Below are 21,172 nucleotides of genomic sequence, written 5' to 3'. Positions count from 1 at the left end.
CTGTTAGCCACCTTTCGTCTTGACATACTAGAGACTTTATAACGTTTTCCTTTCTAAAATGATTAAGAAGGTATTCTTGTATGTTACATAAAATCTGTTAAAGGGTATTTCACAGCCAGAGCCTGGGTAGTATCAAATCACCTGCATGTTGCACGAACACAGTAAAATAACATCACCCAGACTACAAGGTCATGTGCTCAAAAACCAGCAAAGGTAGCCTTTAAAGCAGTCTGAGCCTCTGTTTAAAACAGTGTCATAATTAATAACAGCAGTCCATCTCCAGTCATTCAAGAAGCACTTCTGAAATGGTTCAGATCCAGGAGGAAAAAAGCAAGCTTGAAATATGACATCATATCTAAGTGTGCCATGAGTCACACCTTTTGAATCACCTAACCCCCTGTCTTGCGACTTCAGGAGAGAGAAGAGAGAAGGTAGAAAAGGAGAGGAGAGGAGAGGAGAGGGTCGGAGAGGAGAGGAGAGGGTCGGAGAGGGTCGGAGAGGAGAGGGTCGGAGAGGAGAGGGTCGGAGAGGGTCGGAGAGGGTCGGAGAGGGTCGGAGAGGAGAGGGTCGGAGAGGGTCGGAGAGGGTCGGAGAGGGTCGGAGAGGAGAGGGTCGGAGAGGGTCGGAGAGGAGAGGGTCGGAGAGGGTCGGAGAGGGTCGGAGAGGAGAGGGTCGGAGAGGAGAGGAGAGGGTCGGAGAGGAGAGGGTCGGAGAGGAGAGGGTCGGAGAGGGTCGGAGAGGGTCGGAGAGGGTCGGAGAGGGTCGGAGAGGAGAGGGTCGGAGAGGGTCGGAGAGGAGAGGGTCGGAGAGGAGAGGGTCGGAGAGGAGAGGGTCGGAGAGGGTCGGAGAGGGTCGGAGAGGGTCGGAGAGGAGAGGGTCGGAGAGGGTCGGAGAGGAGAGGGTCGGAGAGGAGAGGGTCGGAGAGGAGAGGGTCGGAGAGGAGAGGAGAGGAGAGGAGAGGAGAGGGTCGGAGAGGAGAGGAGAGGGTCGGAGAGGAGAGGGTCGGAGAGGAGAGGAGAGGAGAGGAGAGGGTCGGAGAGGAGAGGAGAGGGTCGGAGAGGAGAGGGTCGGAGAGGAGAGGAGAGGGTCGGAGAGGAGAGGGTCGGAGAGGGTCGGAGAGGAGAGGGTCGGAGAGGAGAGGAGAGGAGAGGAGAGGAGAGGAGAGGAGAGGAGAGGAGAGGAGAGGAGAGGAGAGGAGAGGAGAGGAGAGGAGAGGAGAGGAGAGGAGAGGAGAGGAGAGGAGAGGAGAGGAGAGGAGAGGAGAGGAGAGGAGAGGAGAGGAGAGGAGAGGGTCGGAGAGGAGAGGAGAGGAGAGGAGAGGAGAGGAGAGGAGAGGAGAGGAGAGGAGAGGAGAGGAGAGGAGAGGAGAGGGTCGGAGAGGAGAGGAGAGGAGAGGAGAGGGTCGGAGAGGAGAGGGTCGGAGAGGAGAGGAGAGGAGAGGAGAGGGTCGGAGAGGAGAGGAGAGGAGAGGAGAGGAGAGGAGAGGAGAGGAGAGGAGAGGAGAGGAGAGGAGAGGAGAGGAGAGGAGAGGAGAGGAGAGGAGAGGAGAGGAGAGGAGAGGAGAGGAGAGGAGAGGAGAGGAGAGGAGAGGAGAGGAGAGGAGAGGAGAGGAGAGGAGAGGAGAGGAGAGGAGAGGAGAGGAGAGGAGAGGAGAGGAGAGGAGAGGAGAGGAGAGGAGAGGAGAGGAGAGGAGAGGAGAGGAGAGGAGAGGAGAGGAGAGGAGAGGAGAGGAGAGGAGAGGAGAGGAGAGGAGAGGAGAGGAGAGGAGAGGAGAGGAGAGGAGAGGAGAGGAGAGGAGAGGAGAGGAGAGGAGAGGAGAGGGTCGGAGAGGAGAGGAGAGGGTCGGAGAGGAGAGGGTCGGAGAGGGTCGGAGAGGGTCGGAGAGGAGAGGAGAGGAGAGGAGAGGAGAGGAGAGGAGAGGAGAGGAGAGGAGAGGAGAGGAGAGGAGAGGAGAGGAGAGGAGAGGAGAGGAGAGGAGAGGAGAGGAGAGGAGAGGAGAGGAGAGGAGAGGAGAGGAGAGGAGAGGAGAGGAGAGGAGAGGAGAGGAGAGGAGAGGAGAGGAGAGGAGAGGAGAGGAGAGGAGAGGAGAGGAGAGGAGAGGAGAGGAGAGGAGAGGAGAGGAGAGGAGAGGAGAGGAGAGGAGAGGAGAGGAGAGGAGAGGAGAGGAGAGGAGAGGAGAGGAGAGGAGAGGAGAGGAGAGGAGAGGAGAGGAGAGGAGAGGAGAGGAGAGGAGAGGAGAGGAGAGGAGAGGAGAGGAGAGGAGAGGAGAGGAGAGGAGAGGAGAGGAGAGGAGAGGAGAGGAGAGGAGAGGAGAGGAGAGGAGAGGAGAGGAGAGGAGAGGAGAGGAGAGGAGAGGAGAGGAGAGGAGAGGAGAGGAGAGGAGAGGAGAGGAGAGGAGAGGAGAGGAGAGGAGAGGAGAGGAGAGGAGAGGAGAGGAGAGGAGAGGAGAGGAGAGGAGAGGAGAGGAGAGGAGAGGAGAGGAGAGGAGAGGAGAGGAGAGGAGAGGAGAGGAGAGGAGAGGAGAGGAGAGGAGAGGAGAGGAGAGGAGAGGAGAGGAGAGGAGAGGAGAGGAGAGGAGAGGAGAGGAGAGGAGAGGAGAGGAGAGGAGAGGGTCGGAGAGGAGAGGAGAGGAGAGGAGAGGAGAGGAGAGGAGAGGAGAGGAGAGGAGAGGAGAGGAGAGGAGAGGAGAGGAGAGGAGAGGAGAGGAGAGGAGAGGAGAGGAGAGGAGAGGAGAGGAGAGGAGAGGAGAGGAGAGGAGAGGAGAGGAGAGGAGAGGAGAGGAGAGGAGAGGAGAGGAGAGGAGAGGAGAGGAGAGGAGAGGAGAGGAGAGGAGAGGAGAGGAGAGGAGAGGAGAGGAGAGGAGAGGAGAGGAGAGGAGAGGAGAGGAGAGGAGAGGAGAGGAGAGGAGAGGAGAGGAGAGGAGAGGAGAGGAGAGGAGAGGCTTTCAGAAGAACGCACATCATAAAAGAATCTTTTGCTGCCAATGCTCAGATTGCTGGAACTTCTCAGAGAAAATTTGCCAGAATTCCTTCTAACAAGAGCAAAATAATTTGCTTTTGTTCATTCTTGTTTTTGGAAGGGAAAAAAAACAGAAACCAACCAGGTATTTTCCTCATAATTACAGTTAGCCGAAAGCGCACATCTCTCCTGGAATGTTGAAGTTCAAATGATTAATGTTCAGCAGAGTTCAAAGCAAAAGGGAACTGGAAGCAATGAAAATACAGACACCCTCACTGTGTGTGCTGCAGCAGGCTCTCTTTCAGTGTTGTGTCTTTTGCTTTTTACTTTTAGAGCAAGATTCTGGATGTTAGAAATTAACCACAGTTCACAAGAATTACCAAGATCTGGGCCTGTTGTAAGAGTAACATAGAAATGTCATCTGCTCTCCCCTGAGTGTGCAGAAGCTAAGTTTTCCAGAAACATCTTTCTTTGTCTGAAAAGTAGCATTTTTCTTAGATAGCATCTGAGCCTGTGTCTTTGATGCTGCATTCTCTGTTGTTTGGCTGAATGAACTCCCAAGGCCAAGTGTTTTTTAACTCATTTACTGAGGCCCTGGCATGCACTTACAGAAATATAACAAAGGGAATGTAATCTTTTTTAAAAAGACAGTACAAGGAGAAAAAATAGCCCCACTTCCACAGCCTTGCCCCCTCTTATCTCTGACAACATGTACAAGAGGATGCACCATAGCAGTGGAGAAACTGAGTGGGATTATTGTATTAAGGTTCTATTTATACCATGAGGTTCAGAAAGAACTCTCAGAGTTGCTGCCAGAGGAAGAGATGTTATAACATGTCCTTTGCATTACCAAGGTCTGTGAGCTCAAATTAAAATCCCTGCCATCGCATTTGCCTCTTGGCAGGTCTAATACATTGTGGATGTTTGCTGTGAGAATGCTTGTCAGGCATAAGGTTCCTGCTGCTACATTCCTGTATTCTATGGTAAATATACCGATATATTACCCAGGTAGCTCTGAAATAAAGAATTGTAGCAAACCAAATCATAAGAAGTAAAAAAAAAAAATTAGGCATTTTCAGCTTCCTTTCATTCTGCAGCATCCAACTCAATCCCTCTATAAGGATTTGATCTAAGAAGGTATAACATCATCCCAAAGAAGGGAATAACCTTCCCATTAACTCCAAATGTAAACACAGGTTCCAACTACATGTAGAATCAGAACTCTCAGTTTTAGACAGAAATCAAAATATATTATAAGCAATGTATTGTGAATAATACAACAGCCTGATTTCCAGATAGGAGCAAATAGTAGTTCAGGTATGAGTTCAATCTTCTTTGGTAATGTGGAAAGCACACCAAGCAAAATAAATCAAGGCCAGGCAATTATCCAATGTAAAACTTCACATAATGGAAAAAAAACAAGCTATAGCCATCCAAAAAACAAATTCTAGATCAATGAAATTTTATTGATATCTATAATATTCCAGAGATTACAAATATTCACAGTCATTTCAAGTGGTTTCCCATATAAAATTTGTTTCAATTTTCCATATAGAACTTACTTCAGAGTTACTGCTTTAGATTATGTTCGTCCATGGAGCCTCAATGAGAACCCATTGGAATAGTTTTCTGAACAGAAATATTTTTTTTTTTTTTTTGCATGGAAAAGACAAGAGACTTTTCTGTTGCATCTCAGTTTATTCTGATTGGAAAGAATAGTTATTAAAAATACAAAACTCCCATGGACTTAAATGTCTTGACTTTCTAGACACCATAAATCTCAAAGAAGGAAAGCACGGTCTCCCTCCAGGCAATGGGGCAATTGCAGACAATTTAGAAATCAGGACATTTTTTCATCATACTCAAATTATGAGTACCAGTGCACAAATCCACTGAAATTAGAAACATTATTTTAAATTTATGTTTAACTAGTAGGATTGATTTGCTTATTGAACTTCCCCCACCCTCTAGAAATAATAAATCCTTAAAAAACAGCTTGATGCTCAGGAATAAAGCTGAGTTTCCAAGTCAAAAAATAGGAATTTTTCACCTTTTTTTTCTCCCCATTTACTTGCAAATTCAGCAATAAAATTTATAAACAACACTGAAATACAATAAAGAAAAAAAACCACAAGTTCATTCTCACTTCCAACTTCACAGGCCAGAGTTGCAAGAATTTATTAAGCTGGCAGTCTTCTACACAGATTTCACTCTATTTGCTTTATATTCTGAAACAAGATTACCAGAATGGATTTTTTTCCTTTGCTTTTTGAAAGTTATCCTTGTCTTGTGAGTACCTTTGTGAGTCATTTCATGAGGAAGACTGTGGCATATACTGGGTGCTCAGAAACCTCTCTCTACAAACAGAAATTTATGCAAATTACTGTAGCCCTGGAGGGGGATCAAAGCATATGGAGTAAAGTAGCAGAAAAACTTCTTGGCTTCTAAAATCATCAGTTCAATAAGAACAACTAATTCAAACTGCAAGAGATATCTCCCACCAGCTAAATCATGGGGTTTTATTCCATAGCAACCAGATTAAAAACTGATTTTAGACTTATCCTAAGAAATTAACTACAATCACACTGGAGCAAAGTATCATATTGGGTCACTGTGGTTCAGTCTGTCTTGATTCCAACATTTAATTCCTTGGGTTAATGTAACCAACATTATCTATCCCTCCTCCTACCTTTGCAAAATAAAAAATAATCACTTAAAAGCAATATTCATGTGAAAATATCTTTTGGGAGGAATTCTGGTAAAGCTTCTAGTCTGATTTTTCATCCTGATTCAGCCTAAAATATTTTCCCAGATTGCAAGCTAACTCCCTCGTCCTATTGAACTGAGGATTTCAAATTAAGTGTTTCAGGGGTGGAGCAAACCGCAGAGCAAAAACTCACAAAGGCGTTTTAAAAGCCTAATTGTAAAAATATTATCTTTTAAACTTTTTTTTTTTCTGGTGACTCAGAGCAAATTCCACTCTTCTTTATGTAATCTATGACTCCCATTGAAGTCATGAACACGAGTGCTCAAGAGGGTGCTAACCAAAACTGTGGTGAAAGATATTGTTTGCAGAATTTGCAACACTAGTACATTTCATCCCTGATCAAAGACCAAAATAATCATTAGAATCTTTGTCATTTCCACTAAACTACTTCTCTGATAGTACTACAGGCACACAATAGGGAAAAAAACACCCCGCAGTCACAGGTGGGACATACAGCAAGTTTCCCTATGCATTTTAACACATTTATTAATTTAAATCTTGATTTCTCATGTCCTAGCTGGAAAAAAAAAAAAAATTAGAGAACAAACCAACAATCCACCCCTGCTTTTCTAGAGCCTAACTGACTGTGGCCTCCTTACCTGATCCGTCACTGTTGTGTTCCCTCAGCAAGAGGGTTTGACATCCCATCTTATTTGAGCAACCCTCAGTCTGGCTTGTACCTGAAAAAGACCCAAAATCTGAAGACTTTGAAGGGAGATGAGGCATACCTAAACAATTGGGATCTCTTAACACATATAGTTTCTTTTTTTTTTTTTAAAAATAAAGCAAAACAGAAATTACCACCTAAATATTAGACAGGGGTTCTTCCTATTCCTTTAAGATAACGATATTTAATCCTTCATGCCTCAGCCTCTTAAAAGACCATTAATCAGTAGGTTACAGACAACAAAGAGATAGGAACAGGGATGGAACCAAGAATGCTTTTCCAGGAACATGTCAGCCATCAGGCTGCAAAGCTGCAGATCCAGAGGGTCAGAGGAAATTCTGGTCCTGTGTTTTCCTTTGCAGAGTGATGAAACACCAGCATGGATGTGGAAAAGAGGGAACTCCTCCAGGTGAGGAAAAACTGAACTGACACCTCAGCTTCCTGTAGAAACTGAAGATATCTCCAACTCCTCCCCAATCTGTTATTTTTGCCTCTTTAGTCGCATGAGAGAAAAGAGCAGAAGTATAAAACCAAGGCAAGAGAACTTGGAACAGGCCACACCAATTTCATGATAAGGTGAATAGTCTCATAACCATTTTGATCTCACATTGGGCTCATCAGTAGTGCAAAGTGGACTAGGACAGCAATGACAGCAAGGAGTGATGCAAAGGGAGATCTTGAGATTCATCATTTCTGGTGAAACCTGGACTAGGTTACTACAGGGAGTTGCACGTTCCCTAGAACATTACTGCAGTCTCAGAGCATTCCAGCAAGCCGGTGGGTCCTGCCTTTCCCAGGACACAGCTCACATCCCAGGGACCAGTCTGGGATAGCGCCGACTGCTGCCTTGGACACGAGAGGGCTGGACAGGGGCAGGAGTGAAGCTTTGCCCTCCATGTTAAGGATAAGTCAGAGTTCAATTCCAGCATCTGATGACTCAGGGTGGAAGAAAACAGCTGGGAGTGATGAACTTCCTCAGGACAAGAAAGGTTTAGTGTGTTTGAACTCCTTTGCTCTGCTCACAGGACTACAAATCCATGAGATGAAGACAAGTGTGCAAAACCAGTCAGAGCCTCTGGTTGTTCCACAGGCAGGCAGGACTGAGAAGCATGACGCCATAAACAAAGTGGTTCCTGCATGACCTGCTTGTGCTTGGAAGTTGCTGTCCCATGATAAAATAATCCTCACGAACCCCATTTGCTCCCAGCTACATCACAAAAAAATCGACTTCCAGGAAAGAAAAAACAGAACTGAATGTCATATTTAGTTTAAAAGACTGAAGGTGCCACACAGACCCTATTTACACCTGTAATGCCCCAGTGCTCCCTTCCTGGGTTCTGGGGTTCTGGCATACTGTAGAGGCCACAGAATATAAAACAAAATATAGATAATCTTGCTGTGTGTTTCTACTGCAAGAAGCTTACTTCCAAATAAATCACATCTTAAGAGAAATACATCTAATGATGCCTCTATCACACTAGAACCTTAAAAGAAAAGTAAGTTCTGCTGCGTACACATGAGGAGCCACAGAAGCTGATGAAGCTGTTTAATTGCTCATATCCTAATTGTTTTTGTAGTAACCATCTGCAACCTACAACTCCAAGGAGCTACCACAGAAGAATAAGGCACTAATTATGAATGTGTAAAAGCCAGTTTGGAAATGCTTCAGAAGCAGAAATATTTCTTAATAAGCCACCTGTCAAAAGTTCAACAAATTACCTGAGATGGTAAAGAACACAAAGACCACTGTAGTTTTTAATGGGATCAAGCATTTCTTTGGCTACCTGGTGTTCCATCTGGATGTCACCAGTTTGTGCCTCTGTGTATTGTCCTAAAAGAATGTGACAATGGGTGAAAACAAGTTGTCACTTACACCCCTACAATCCCACTGACCTCATGTGCTTGTCATTGCATGGGTGTAACTGAGACAAAAATATGACCCATTATATGCTGGGCTCAGTGATTAAATTGACCTACCATACCAAAAAGGTCAGATTCCACCTACGGATTATGGAAACAAGCAAAGGTGAGTCAGTATCAATGCTTTTTTTTTTAATTATTTATTATTAAATTAAAAAATTAAAATATCTGTCATGAATGAATGTTAATCCTTCTTTTGCAAAGTTTACAACAAAAGTTTTAAAGATTCACACTTCTTTCTCTTTCATAATATTTATGTTGTTGGCTAACAAATTTGCAGTGCTAAAATTGGGAATTTTTTCAAATGTCAGAAGTTATAGAAAGGGGAATCAATTTGAAAAATAATTCTATATTTACTGATAGTGTCACACTAACCTGATTTTTGGTCTAATAGCCTACCTATGAACTAGAATTTTTCACTGAATGGGAGTATATCAGGAATAGCTGAAAGATACTTCATGTCAGTTTCGTGCTGAGGTGGGATAGAAGATCTGTGTCCATATAGTTTCAAAGAACAAATTTTATACTATAATGTGGTTTGATTTTAATTTAAACCATAGTGGAAGCCAATATTAAAACAATTCAGTGGTAAAATTTTCAGTTAAGGCTGAACATTGAAACTACCTGACACTTTTTTTTGAACTGCTGAAAGAGCAGCAGTGGCTCTCACTCAGAGTGTCCTTCAACAAGGGAGTGGAAGGCAGCAGTTACAATATGAGAAACTAAACCCTTCAAATTAAAAGTTGTACTGACATTAGAGAAAAATAAAACCACAATGTAAGGAAATCATAGAAAACACCAGTTCCAGAATCAAGCCAAACTTATTTTGAAGTTTTAGCTGGTATGTTGAAGACCAGTTACATCTTGGAGTGTTGGACCTTATTATCACAGTATCATAGAATAGTTAACATTGAAAAAGATCTCTAAGGTCACAAAGCCTAAACTTTGGCTGCGTAACTGCCACATCCACACTTTTTTTGAACACTTCCAGGAGTGGTGACTCCACCACTGCCCCAGGCAGCCTGCTCCAATGCTTAACCACTATTTTGGGGAAGAAATTTTTCCTGATATCTATGGCTTATTAATGTAATAAATAAATAAACCCATACGGACCCGACTGGTCGGGGGTTCGGCAACAAAATTCATTTATTCAAATGAGACAACAGCTTTTATATACACCTCAAAGCAACACGTGACTCCCTTGACCAATCACCAGGGATATCTCACTGCCAACGTACGTGGAGTACATTCCGGACTTCATTTCCCAGGATGCCTCATAGAGTATCCTTCCTAAAACCTAACTCCTACAAACCTGACTCCAACCAAAACCTACCCTGGTGCAGTTTGAGGCCATTTCTTCTTGTTGAGATTAAAGCAAAATTTGACTATGTTCAAAGACTGTGGAGAGTTGCTTAAGTTTTTTTCTGCTTCAAATCTCCCATGAAGAAATGAGAATTCAGGAGGACTAGGTGTGATCTGTCTAGTGTCAAATGCTGTCCTCTGTGCATGCTTTGTGATGGCAAACTGACAGAGTCGAGTGCTAAAAGCTCTCTAAAATAAGGAATTATCCCTCTAGAATGAAGGATCCTCCCTCTAAAATATGAATATGATGGAGTGTAAATGACACAACACTGAACTTAATTCTGCTGTCAGTGTGGCATCTCATCACAAGCACCATCTCCAATCAGTTCTGGGGGAAAAAGTTTGACCAACAGATAAGTAATTTCGCATTTCTTCTTTCTCGTAGTTGGACAGGGACCACCAAGGGGTGTCATTTTGATAAACATTTACACAAACTGTGTAACAATAAAAAGTAAGTTATACAGGTTTTATCTGAACAACCAAAAGCATATCCTATTTAATTATTTATTCTATTCTATTCTATTTAAACTTATTGAACATTTAAATATTCACAGGGTTTTTTTAATTTACTCTGAAATCCACAGTATTAAAGTTAATCTCAACTGGAGGGGTGTGGAAAAAGAGTAGTTCGGAAATGATCTGTTTAATTTCCATTTAACTAGTTAAAAAGTAAAATTAATCTCTTTTACTATATGAAGATCCCAGATGCTACTTTTCGTCTTAGCTTTAAAACTATGAAAACATTGCTGTTGCCTTAATCATAGCATCATGAACACAGCCCAGTGATAACCACATGGTATGGTTGGCTTTGAAGGTTTTTTTTCTAGACAAATAGAAGGTTTTTCTCTAGAAAAACTGAATTAGATACGTCACATTACACTCAGGGTTTGCCTCTATGAAACTCCTTTTAATCTACATAACTTACTGCAGTGCTTCAGTGTCAGAGACACTAGAGAAAGAAATTGGAATGAGGTCTATTAGGTCTTTGCACTGACCCTTACCTGCATTCTTTATTAGCTGTAACTATAGGAAATTTACTTTTAAATTTATATCATCATTCAGAGATATGTCTTCCATGGCTGGGCAAGACGTAACCTTTTGAAAAGCAAATTTTAAACTAACCATACCTAGTCCGTAGAAGAAATGCTGTATCAGAGCAAAAAACGTGTACCTCCACGTGTGGGAGGTGTGTCCAAGGCACAGGGGATGTGGAGCATGCGCTGACATAGGTAACCTCATTGGTCAAGAAGTCACATGGTGTTAAAGGATAAAACAGCGCCGATTTTAAAATAAACACTCTTTGTCTCACCACCTCACGAGGAGCGTACTGATTCTTTACCATGTAAAGTACCCACCACATTACATGCACGTTTTTTTACAAAGCACAGATTAGAGGGAAGGAATGTTGGACAAGAAACGCCCCTCCACCCCTGATTCCATGTATAAATCTATTGTAATTTCAAGTTTAAAACTCTAAGTACTTTTAGTTCTCTCTCTTCAATAGCAGCGAAATAGGAAGAATTACAAGGAACAGCAACAAGGCCAATTAAATGTTGGCATGACAAATAAATAACATTACAATTCTTGAAACTGGAAGAAAGCAACATAAGGCAACAGGAAGGTGACTGGCATCCATTTTATTGTGCCTGATGTTGAAAAATCATGTTTTTGAGAACAGCATGAAATGAACCTAATTGACTGTCAGGTTCAACAAATCAAAAAGAGATGAATGCTTACAAAATATGCAAACAAACTGCAACCCCTCGCCACAAGATACAGCATGGGCTGAAGGTTTACATGGACACGAGAAAGTAATATATTCCTGGAATTAAAAGAAAAAAGACAAACCAATACATAAAAAACTGGCACTACACTTGCTTTAGGAAGTGTCTGAAGCACAGGTGGCTGGAAGAACATTCTGGAGCAGGTGACCATCCATTTTCCACTGTTCTTTCTTTAAAAGTGATGTGATATTACCAAATGTCACTGGCCGATGCCGAGTACTAATCCAAATAGATCTGATCACTTTTGGTGAAGTGTTAGTTAACTACAGTGGATTTGTGCTCCGTTCTTCCCTATTATGAAAAAAAATGCAAAAACTTCCTCAATGCCAGATTTATCTAATGCACATTATTCTGTTCTTCACTGAGCAAATAAAGTCATCAGGCTTCCTCTTTTGGATATCCCCTGAAATCCTTTTAAGAACTAGGGTTGAATTAGCCAGTTTTCAGTTACTCTGGCTGTATCAGCTCAAAAAATGCAATCCTCAAGCTTTGTTAGAACATGTGAACACCATTTTACCTCTTCATACTACACCAGTTCTATCAGCACTTCATATTTGAGAAAGTCTTTTAATTAATCCTCTATAAAAAGGGTTTTGGTATTGAAATCCCCTCTCTTTTGCGTCTGAGCACACCTCTTGAGCTTCTATCAGCTCTATAAAATATTGATCCTAAAAACTCCTTAGAAGACTTGGACATACTGACCCTGGTGTATTCAAAGAAGGAATCTTTCTTAGATGTCCTGTTTATTTAAAGTTGTTCAGAGACTCTTGGTGATGTTCAGCTGCACCACTGCTCCTTGACAGTTATGTTCCCCAAATTCCCTTGCCCAGACCTGTGCCTAAATCTGTCCTTTTCTGGAAGGTTAAACTGACAAAGGAATCTAGAGTTTTTTTAAATCGGTGTGAGTTTACACAAGTCTCTTAAAAGGCACAGAAATGCAGAAATGCAGATGCAGGTGATCCATGATGATTCCTTGAGAAAGAATATGTCAAGCTCTAAATTTACTACTGTTTGCATGAGAGACCACCTACATTTTTCTATGTGCATACATTTCACAGGAGAGTAGAATAAACCTTAGTCTCTATCAGAGAGGAGCATAACCAGAGATGAGCATAACCTTGGACCAAACAAACAGACAGTCCCAAGGACTTTAATTAAATACATGCTGATATCCTTGAATCGCTGACCTGAGCATTCAAAAAATCATTTTCCCTCACTCAAATTGCTGCTAATTCCACTTTCTGAAAGTAGACTTTTACTTCTGCTGACCTCGAACTTCATTAGAGGAAAAGAAAACACAGGTTTAACACTAAGATACAGATTTGAAGGAATACAGTTTATTCTTTGCAGACAACAGCTTTGTTTTTACAGGCTGACATCAAAACATCTACAGCCAACCCCTCAGCCTTCCATTCCAATCTTAATTCAGCAGGCAAAAAGAGTTTGCTATGACATACTACTGATAGAACCATCAAAATATGTGCATCCAAGGGATGAGGACCCTGCCTGGGCTCCAGGGTCCATGGAGGAAACGAGAAGTGAGTAGGGAAGAGGTGAGCTGCACAGAGCCAGGCTCTCTCCCGCTTTCCTTCACTAGCTCATTGCCAGAACCCCTCCAAACAGACACACGATATTCCCAACAAGCTGACTTTCTCACAGCCTCAGAGAGCCTCAGCAGATAATCTCCACAGCCTCTTTCTACCTTTGTAATCTCCAAAGGATAACTGCAGGGTATAAAGTGAATATAATGACACCAAGTGCAATAAGAAACCCGCTCCTTATTTCAGTCACTGCCCCATGACTGCAGGCTGTTTACCACCATATTCTAAAGGTTTAGCTTAAAATGTTTGCAGTTATTTTATTTAGTCTCTTTGCAGACACGCATTTATTTGACTTTACTGCCAATTTCAAGCACAAGCACTTCAGCAGCACCTGCAAATGTGCTCACAGACCTTGGAGAGGGCACCACATGATGACTGTGAGTGCTTAAGTACATATTATCATTCATGTTAGTTTAAATGCATATATTCATATCCAGTTTTAGACACTTATCTTGCTTCAGTTAATATTGCCAGTAACCCATAAAGAAGAGGTGAAAAGAGGAAGACGTAGTATTGTCTGTAGGCTGACACACCATTTCATCTTAGTTATCACCAACCTTTTGTAATTTCCTCCAGCACAGTGAGTTCTTAGCTAATTCCTTGGACTTTTTACAGGTGCTGTGTCATCTGGCCTACAGGAGAAAGTGGGTCATAGCCAAGGTTTTAAGTACAAGACTTTTGGGATTACTTCCCTGTATAACAGACAATAAGGGGCAAAACTCAGATGAGCCTAAAGTATTAAAGCAGTAATGATGAAAACAAACATCAGTTATTTGTCTATGTCTATATATTACTTGTCATTTGTTTTCCACTTGAAGCTTTTTTTATAATTTGGTATTGTAGCACGTCCTGGTTACACAAGAGGAAGGATTCACAGCTGCTGGTAGGTGTGAAAAATAATTCCTTCCTAATTCCTCATTACTGCTTTACTTTTTGTAGACTCCAAAGCACTGTCAATCTGCAAACACAACAGACATAAAATTTATGTGTACACCATGACATGTCAGAGCAAATTCAGCCTCCAGATCTTTCACGCCTTTAGCTCATTAAGCATCATCTCTAGTGCTACTGAAACACTTTCTGAAAATTAAAATAACTCATTAAAAATTGTGCCCAATCATCAAAACACTGTTCTAGGGGTTTCAGTGCTCTCAAGCCACATTCTGTCCAATAAATTTGGTTGATGACAGATTAAAACTACGCTTTGGTATGTTTTACCATATTATTACTACAGGACCTAGTATTTGAGTCTAGTGTTCCTGCAATCATGACAGGTTTACTACAGTTTTCATGTAATAAACTAGGTGGGTATGATAACATCTGTATAGCTGCTGGAGTTATACTGCATTAAAACCCTAACCATGGTTTTATAATTTAAAAAAATATGGGTTTAGGCCAGTGTTTCATTGGGTTGCCTTGCTCAAATGTGCTCTCCATGGCAAAAGAGCAATTTCTTTTTCTTTTTTTTTCTCCGTTTCAGCTCCTGGTACTGTAATATGAAAAGGAAATAGTACATTCATTTACAACCACACAGGGCAATCTGCCAGAGGTTTTTCTGCTCACTCTCTCCAGAGTCCAGTTCCACTGGAAGGTGAATCTTCTTGTCTTAGACATGTTCCAGACAGGCATGGTTGCCTGCAAAATCCAGGGATGCTTAATGAGTGAGCTGTGCTTCCAAGAAACAGACAAAGGCTGGGAGCCTGGAACTGGCCGGTTTTCAGGTCTCTCACAGTGTTGCATCATCCTCAAGAAGCCTGCAGCAGAACTGGGATTACAGGCTGTGCTTGAGAGCTCCCATCTGCCAAAACAACGAGGGAAATATACAGAAAACATTTTAACCCATCGAAACCAGATGTTCCCATTCAGGCCTGCGCATTGTTCTACCTGTATTTCAAGATGAGGGAGATATTTCTGGATATATGGATTTACATGAATCCATGTATTTACATGAATATTTTCTTCACATTTACATGGATATCTTCTTTCCAGTTTGAAGAACTTATTCAGGCTTCTCTCCAATGCTCTGTATTGAGATTTGCAGGTATATGAACATATCTATTATATGTTGCAACATATATTCATTATATTTGGATGAACATAAAATAATGTATATTTATCATGAATACAGGATTGGTGTTCTAATCATGTTATGTTGCAGGGGCAAGCAAGAAATGAACTAACATTTGATGACCAAGAGAAAAGTGGAAATGCATGGCTGTACCTTAAATTAGCTTTAATCTTTTGCATCCCATGGCTTGAATGGAACAGCACAGTCAGGGTGGTGTGGGCATCAGGACAAGAACTCCAAAAACCTGTTCAGAAGGAGCAAGAGGCAGCTCCCAGGGAGAACAAGAAGGTGGGATGAGGCACAAAGCATCAGGAGGCTGATGGCACCCTATTGATGGGTTCCTCCACTTCTTCAGAGTCCTCTGCTCTTCCAGTGCTCTGGTAAATCTAGGAAATCTGGTCAAGTTCAGCTAGAAGGAATTACCTAGAGGAGCTTTTTGAGATAATTTTTGAGATTATTTCATGGACTATGAAACACCACCTAAGTGTTGGCTGATACTTTACATCCTTTAGGGGCTGTAATTACCACATTCTGAAACTGGATCTTCTCAACAATTTGCACTTCAGCAAACAGAAATTTTATCATCTGCCATGTTTGATGTGTTTGAGATAAATTCACCCTAGAGGGGAGACTCTGGTGGATACTTTCCAGCTGGTTTAGATATCACCTTTAGATATCACCTTTGTCTAAACAATCAAAGCAGAACATAAAAATGTAGCAAAATACAATATTGAAAAGAAGAGGAATCTATTTCAGAGTCTGAGAATAGAATTCAATCTTTGAGAAAATCCCAATACAAACTGGTTGAAATACTGGCATCTCTGAAATTGGTGACAAATCTCACTCTGCTGCACTGCCCTCACTAGTGTTCTAGTATTTAAAAGGAAAATTGATTTTCCTAGCTTCTCTATTGACATGATGCTGATAGGGTAATAAGGAACTATTCACATCCACCATACATACACTGTGTTCAGTCTTTTCAGTGTCAGAACTGCCTTTCATGACGAACAGGAGGGAGAAAGTGTCAATTGTTAATAAATTTCCTGGGCAAATTTATTTTACCTGCTGACATTTTGAGAAGCAACTCAATCCTCATACTTTAAAAATCCAACTGTGCCTGTGGGACATGACCAATTTGCATTAAATCATGAAGTCCTATTCTGGCTAGCAGAGGATAATGGCAATTTGCATTTGTGAAAATGGTTAAAGTCGTTTGGGTGATTAGGAACAAATGTTTAACGAATTGAGCTTTTCAAAGACCCTTCTGTATTCTCTCTAGGAGGGTTTCAGTTTGTGGTCCTACTGTGCCTAAGGAAAAGCTGAGTGTATGCAATACTATTCCTGACCTGTGTCCCATTCAAAAATGCAAGTGCTTTCTCCTACTTCGTGCTCTGCACACAAAGTTCCTGCTTTCCATGTGGAGCTTCTCACTTTTGTAGGTTTAAATCACCTCAGAATAAAGGCAAAGTGTTCTGTTAAAGAAGTGATCAGGCTCCCTAATGAACTGTGGTCTCCATAATAAAGCCAACATTACCACACAGTAATACTGACTGTATAAAGGTTATTTCCTACATCACATGAGGGAAAATGTGCTGTCTCAAGGCATGATATGAAATGGAAATTACTGCCAGTTATTAATAACATTTTAATATAAGTAATTATATTTATCTAATAATAATGCCATCTCAGTATTTTATGGAATATTTTACAAAATTTGTGAAAGCTTAATTATCAACAAAAAAGAGCCAAAAGGGTAGAATGAAAAAACTGGCTTCCCCCCAGCTCTGAAGAAGTATTACATCATACAACACCGTGATGATTTGAATTGCAGAACTACCACCCAGGTGGCCTTTCGTCCAAGGGATCAAAATCAACAACATAGTGGGAGAGCTGGGCTTGTGTCTAAAGGCAGGGAGATTCAGGACAGCAATGCCAACAAGAAAGCAGCTAAATGGGCATGTTCTCCCACAGATAACTCCAAAACAGGAACACAGTGGACTTCTTTGATAGGCTTTCTTCTTCAATACAGTGGAAAAAAACCTTGTGTTTGATTTTCTGTTTAACCTGTCTAGCCAATCCCCAATCAATAAACCCTTCATCAATAAAGCTACAAATGATAGCTTATATTTCACTGGTAGAGCTTTCTGCAGTGTGTAGCCTACCTTGAAAACAAAAGAGTGGCAGGAGATGTAGACAGATGTTCTTTTTGAGTGAAAGTGCACCAGGAGATTTGAGAGATCAATAAACATTTTCTTTCAAGATATTTTCAATGTTTTTACAATCAGTGTTGGGAGAGGGAAAAGAAAATCTTTATACATTTGAGGGACAGAATGTATTGACAGTGTCTTTTCATGCACTACTTCTGCCCTGGACCTGATGTGGTGGAGGGTGAAACATTCTGGCACCTAATAAAACTCATTCAGTTTCTCATGGACACAGCACATCGTAATTTAGAAACTTGGCAGGAAGGAAGTCCAAGTGCAACATCTTCAAAAGGCTGTGGCTTTAGTGAAAAGATAAGTGAACGAACTTGGCTTGAGTACAAATAAGAAATGCGTTCCTGGACTGAAGAGCTACAGCATTACCTTAACATTAGCACCAATTCTGCTTTTCCAGGAGAATTTTGTTTTGTTTTTTTTTTAATGTATAAGATCAAAAATCACAAATAAATTGTATTCCCTGTCAGTGGGTGAAAGTAATATCTCAAGCAGCTTTGCTCTCTGTGCAAAAGAATTGCTGCACTGTTGTACATTTCTGGTTTTGGTGAGTTAAAATTCAGATGCTGTGGTGGGTCTTTTATCTATACATCTCCAGCACTATGGTCTGGTTTTATTTCCTTGTTTTTCCTACATGTTTTTTTTTTTTTGGTCTTGTTAGTCCCACTGTTGTTTTTCAGAACTTTGCCAGTGAATACTTGGGGCCAAAACCAAAACAAAGACTTTGGGTTATAAATGGTGCTGCCTTTATGCAGAAGACATGAGAAAAACACACTTCATAAAATGCTTTTAGCACAGCATTTGCCTTCCCTCCTCCATCCCCTTACCCCCAAAAAGGACAGTGAATGGCTTGGCTGAGGGGTGTCCAAACTTAAAAGCAAGATTTTTCTTTCTCTTTCAGCGGTACTTTCTTTGTCCAGAATTCAGATCATGCATGAGATGGATGTTGCTGTAAAGGAGCAGTAACTGTCCTGTCAAGTTTGTCAAGTGTTTCTTTCTGTGCCACCTAATTTATTTTGCTACCAAAAAAAAAAAAAAGAAAAAAAAAAGAATGTTTTCTTTCAAAATCTGAAAAAAAATGTTTCTGGTGAAAATTTGTAACCATGCACATCAGCACTGTGAATTAGCTCACTGTGTTCCCCCCTTCTTGTCCCTGCCACCGAGTCAGCCTTTGCACTTCTAGCCCTTTTTCAAGGCCTGATGATTTTCAGAGATTTACAGCTTCTAAGGACTAGTTTGACACAATCACATAGATGTCAATTTTGACTTAGATCAGAGAAAACTCCATAGTTCAGTAGCCATAAGTTCAATTTCTCAGTAATGAGACAAAATTCATAGTTAAAAAAATGAGCATCTAAAAGACTCCAAATGTCTCTTCCCTCCAGAATGTGTCAAATCTGGGAATGGAAAACCTTGTGTGAAGCTGCAAACATATGCAGTATCTGATTTCACCAGGAATCTGAGTTACCTGTGCCAAGTTAAGTTACAGATTTTCATCTCATGCTTCGTAGGTATCATCAAAGAGCCAGTGGAAGTACTTACATTAAATATCTATAAAAAGTATTTAAATGTTATTTCATACCCACAGACCCACATGTCAGTCTTAGTTCTCATCCTTAGAAGTATAAAAACTGCCTGAAAATTCTTCAGGGCATCACTTCCATAAAGAGTTAAATGTGGTTGGGTTATGCCATCACCCAGAAAAAATTCCCAGAGGCCCTGTGCTTGATGTGGTCAAAATAACCACAGCTCTTTTACCATCGGAAGTAAAAATATGAACTTGTCCATCTTGTGTCTGGAAGAAAAAGGCAGTATTTTAGTGTTGGGGGTTTTTATTAGTGTAACTCTTTGTTCCCTCTCTGTATGAGGACCTGATAACACCCTGTGTTCTAGGCCACACCAAATTTCTGGACACAGTGCTATCAGGTAAAACTCCCATATAGTTTACTGGAGTTAAGATTTCACTTCTGGATGTTCCTGGCACCATTCCTCTTTTCTTCTTTTTTTTTTCCTTCCCAGTACACTACAAGACCAGAGTATCTGATGGCACCAAACATTAAAAGACTTTCCCACCTAATGGAACAAAAATCAGATATGGTGGTGGGATCACCTGAGGGAGCCATCAGCACAGATTACAGTCATGCTGAATTTGTTTGTTCTATTTCTTTTGACTGATTTATTTTATTGACGTGTCATTGTACGACTGTTGGTCAGTGGCCCACAAGTTGCCGCTCCAGTTGCAACCACTGAGCTACCGTTCAAACCTGGACTTTCTGAGATAAGTGGAATCTTGTCTATCAATTTAATAGCAGACACAGATCACAGTGCTTGTGTCACACAAAATATTCTCACAATCAGTGAATCATTTGCATTGCTGACTTTTCACTATAGGCTTGACTGTGCCAGAAATTTGCAGATAGTTGACTATGTATGTTTTGCTTTCCACGGTTGTTTTTTTTTTCTTTTTCCTTTTTAGAGTCTTTTCTCAGGAAGACCCAAACAGAAATAAAACACAAGGCACTGCAGGATCAGACTAAGTAACTACTAGCTTGATGAGTTAGATTGCTTGGGGGAGACTGTTATTCCTAGGGCTCAAATTGACATCTGCCAGGTCTCTCCTCCTCCCCCTACTTGGATCAGCTTCAAACAACAGTTTTTCCTGTGTCTAAGTAATCAAGGATTGTAAGATTAAAAAGCTTTAAAGTTGCCTCCAGCACAGGCTTACCTTGCTAAATCAGCACAGGCTAGAATGGACAGACTGAACTCCATGCAGGACTCTGTCCCATTCATGGAGGACTTCTGGGAATCCTTGGATGTTGGCTGACACTTTGCAGGATTGGATCAAAAATTACTAGAGTGATTAAGGAAAGACATGTTGATCATCTTATAGTGAAGAAACTCTTAGAAGGAGCTAAACTGAGTAAATAAAATAAAATATCATCCTCATCATACACTGGAAATCAGGCAAACTTTGCTTTTTCCAATATCATCTTATTTTTATGGTCTTTGAGGGGTTTGCAGCTGCCATCATCTCGCTGCACTCATAGAAACAGTGACTGGTTGGGGTGGGGATTAATTTGTGAAATAGTGAGAGGTGCTGGGTTTGATCCTCTTCGGCCTTTCACAGGGTCTCATTTCCCTGTCTAGGAACAGGAAAAGAACTTTTTCTGCTTTCTCTCTGCGGTGTAATGACTGTTAAGTTGCTTCTGCTTACGTTTTTCAATGCAGCAATGATGAAAGAGGGCTCAAGATCCTCCTTGTCTACCCTATAATGACGAGGGTGTTGGAAGCAGAGTATTGAATTCCCAGACTCAGTGTTTTTAGTCACCTGATTTCTTTCTGTAAAAAGTGTTCTATTCCTTTCTTTGAAAAACATCCTGTACCAGAATTGTTTTCCTGAGGTACTTATAAAACCAAAGAATTGTGCAAACTGAAAGTAAAATTGTGTAGTAAAACTCTTGAGGTAACACAAGTTCTAAATTAAAAAAAAAATTTGAAGAGTTGGTGTTCTTACACTATAATTCACTTGGCCTTGCTTCAGCCTCGTGCACTTTTATTTAGAGTTTATTACACTGAAAATAGGTGATCAATCTCCCAATGTTTTTAAATTATGATAAGTAGCCAAGTGAAATCTATGGGTATAATCATGAAGGTCTGTAATATAGGTGTAGTGAGTAAAGATGTTCTTCTCTCAGATTTAGAATGCATATTTACTTAAGTCATGACTAATAAACAGAGCTTTTATCATAGCTCTTAAATTTGACAAGGTTAACATTGCTTTTGAAGTCTTCATGTTGTGCATAAATATTTCTTCCATTCAATTTCCTAG

At 41.2% G+C, this 21,172-nt stretch overlaps 1 protein-coding gene and 1 long non-coding RNA gene across 2 annotated transcripts in view; one reads left to right on the top strand and one right to left on the bottom strand.

Annotated features, from left to right (window-relative positions):
• Positions 1-21,172, top strand: part of RPS23 (ribosomal protein S23) — a 427,277-nt gene that overhangs the window by 126,531 nt on the left and 279,574 nt on the right. The gene's annotated exons all lie outside the window — the stretch shown is intronic.
• Positions 12,776-20,432, bottom strand: LOC135406545 (uncharacterized). The gene is made up of 2 exons (XR_010426329.1): positions 15,281-20,432; positions 12,776-14,857 (listed from the first exon to the last, which is right to left on the bottom strand). It is a non-coding gene; the product is annotated as an uncharacterized LOC135406545 (long non-coding RNA).

The sequence above is a fragment of the Pseudopipra pipra genome, chromosome Z (assembly GCF_036250125.1).
Source record: "Pseudopipra pipra isolate bDixPip1 chromosome Z, bDixPip1.hap1, whole genome shotgun sequence".
NCBI lineage: Eukaryota > Metazoa > Chordata > Aves > Passeriformes > Pipridae > Pseudopipra > Pseudopipra pipra.
The sequence above is the reverse complement of the archived record's forward strand: the minus strand, read 5'-3'. Positions and strand labels throughout refer to the sequence as shown.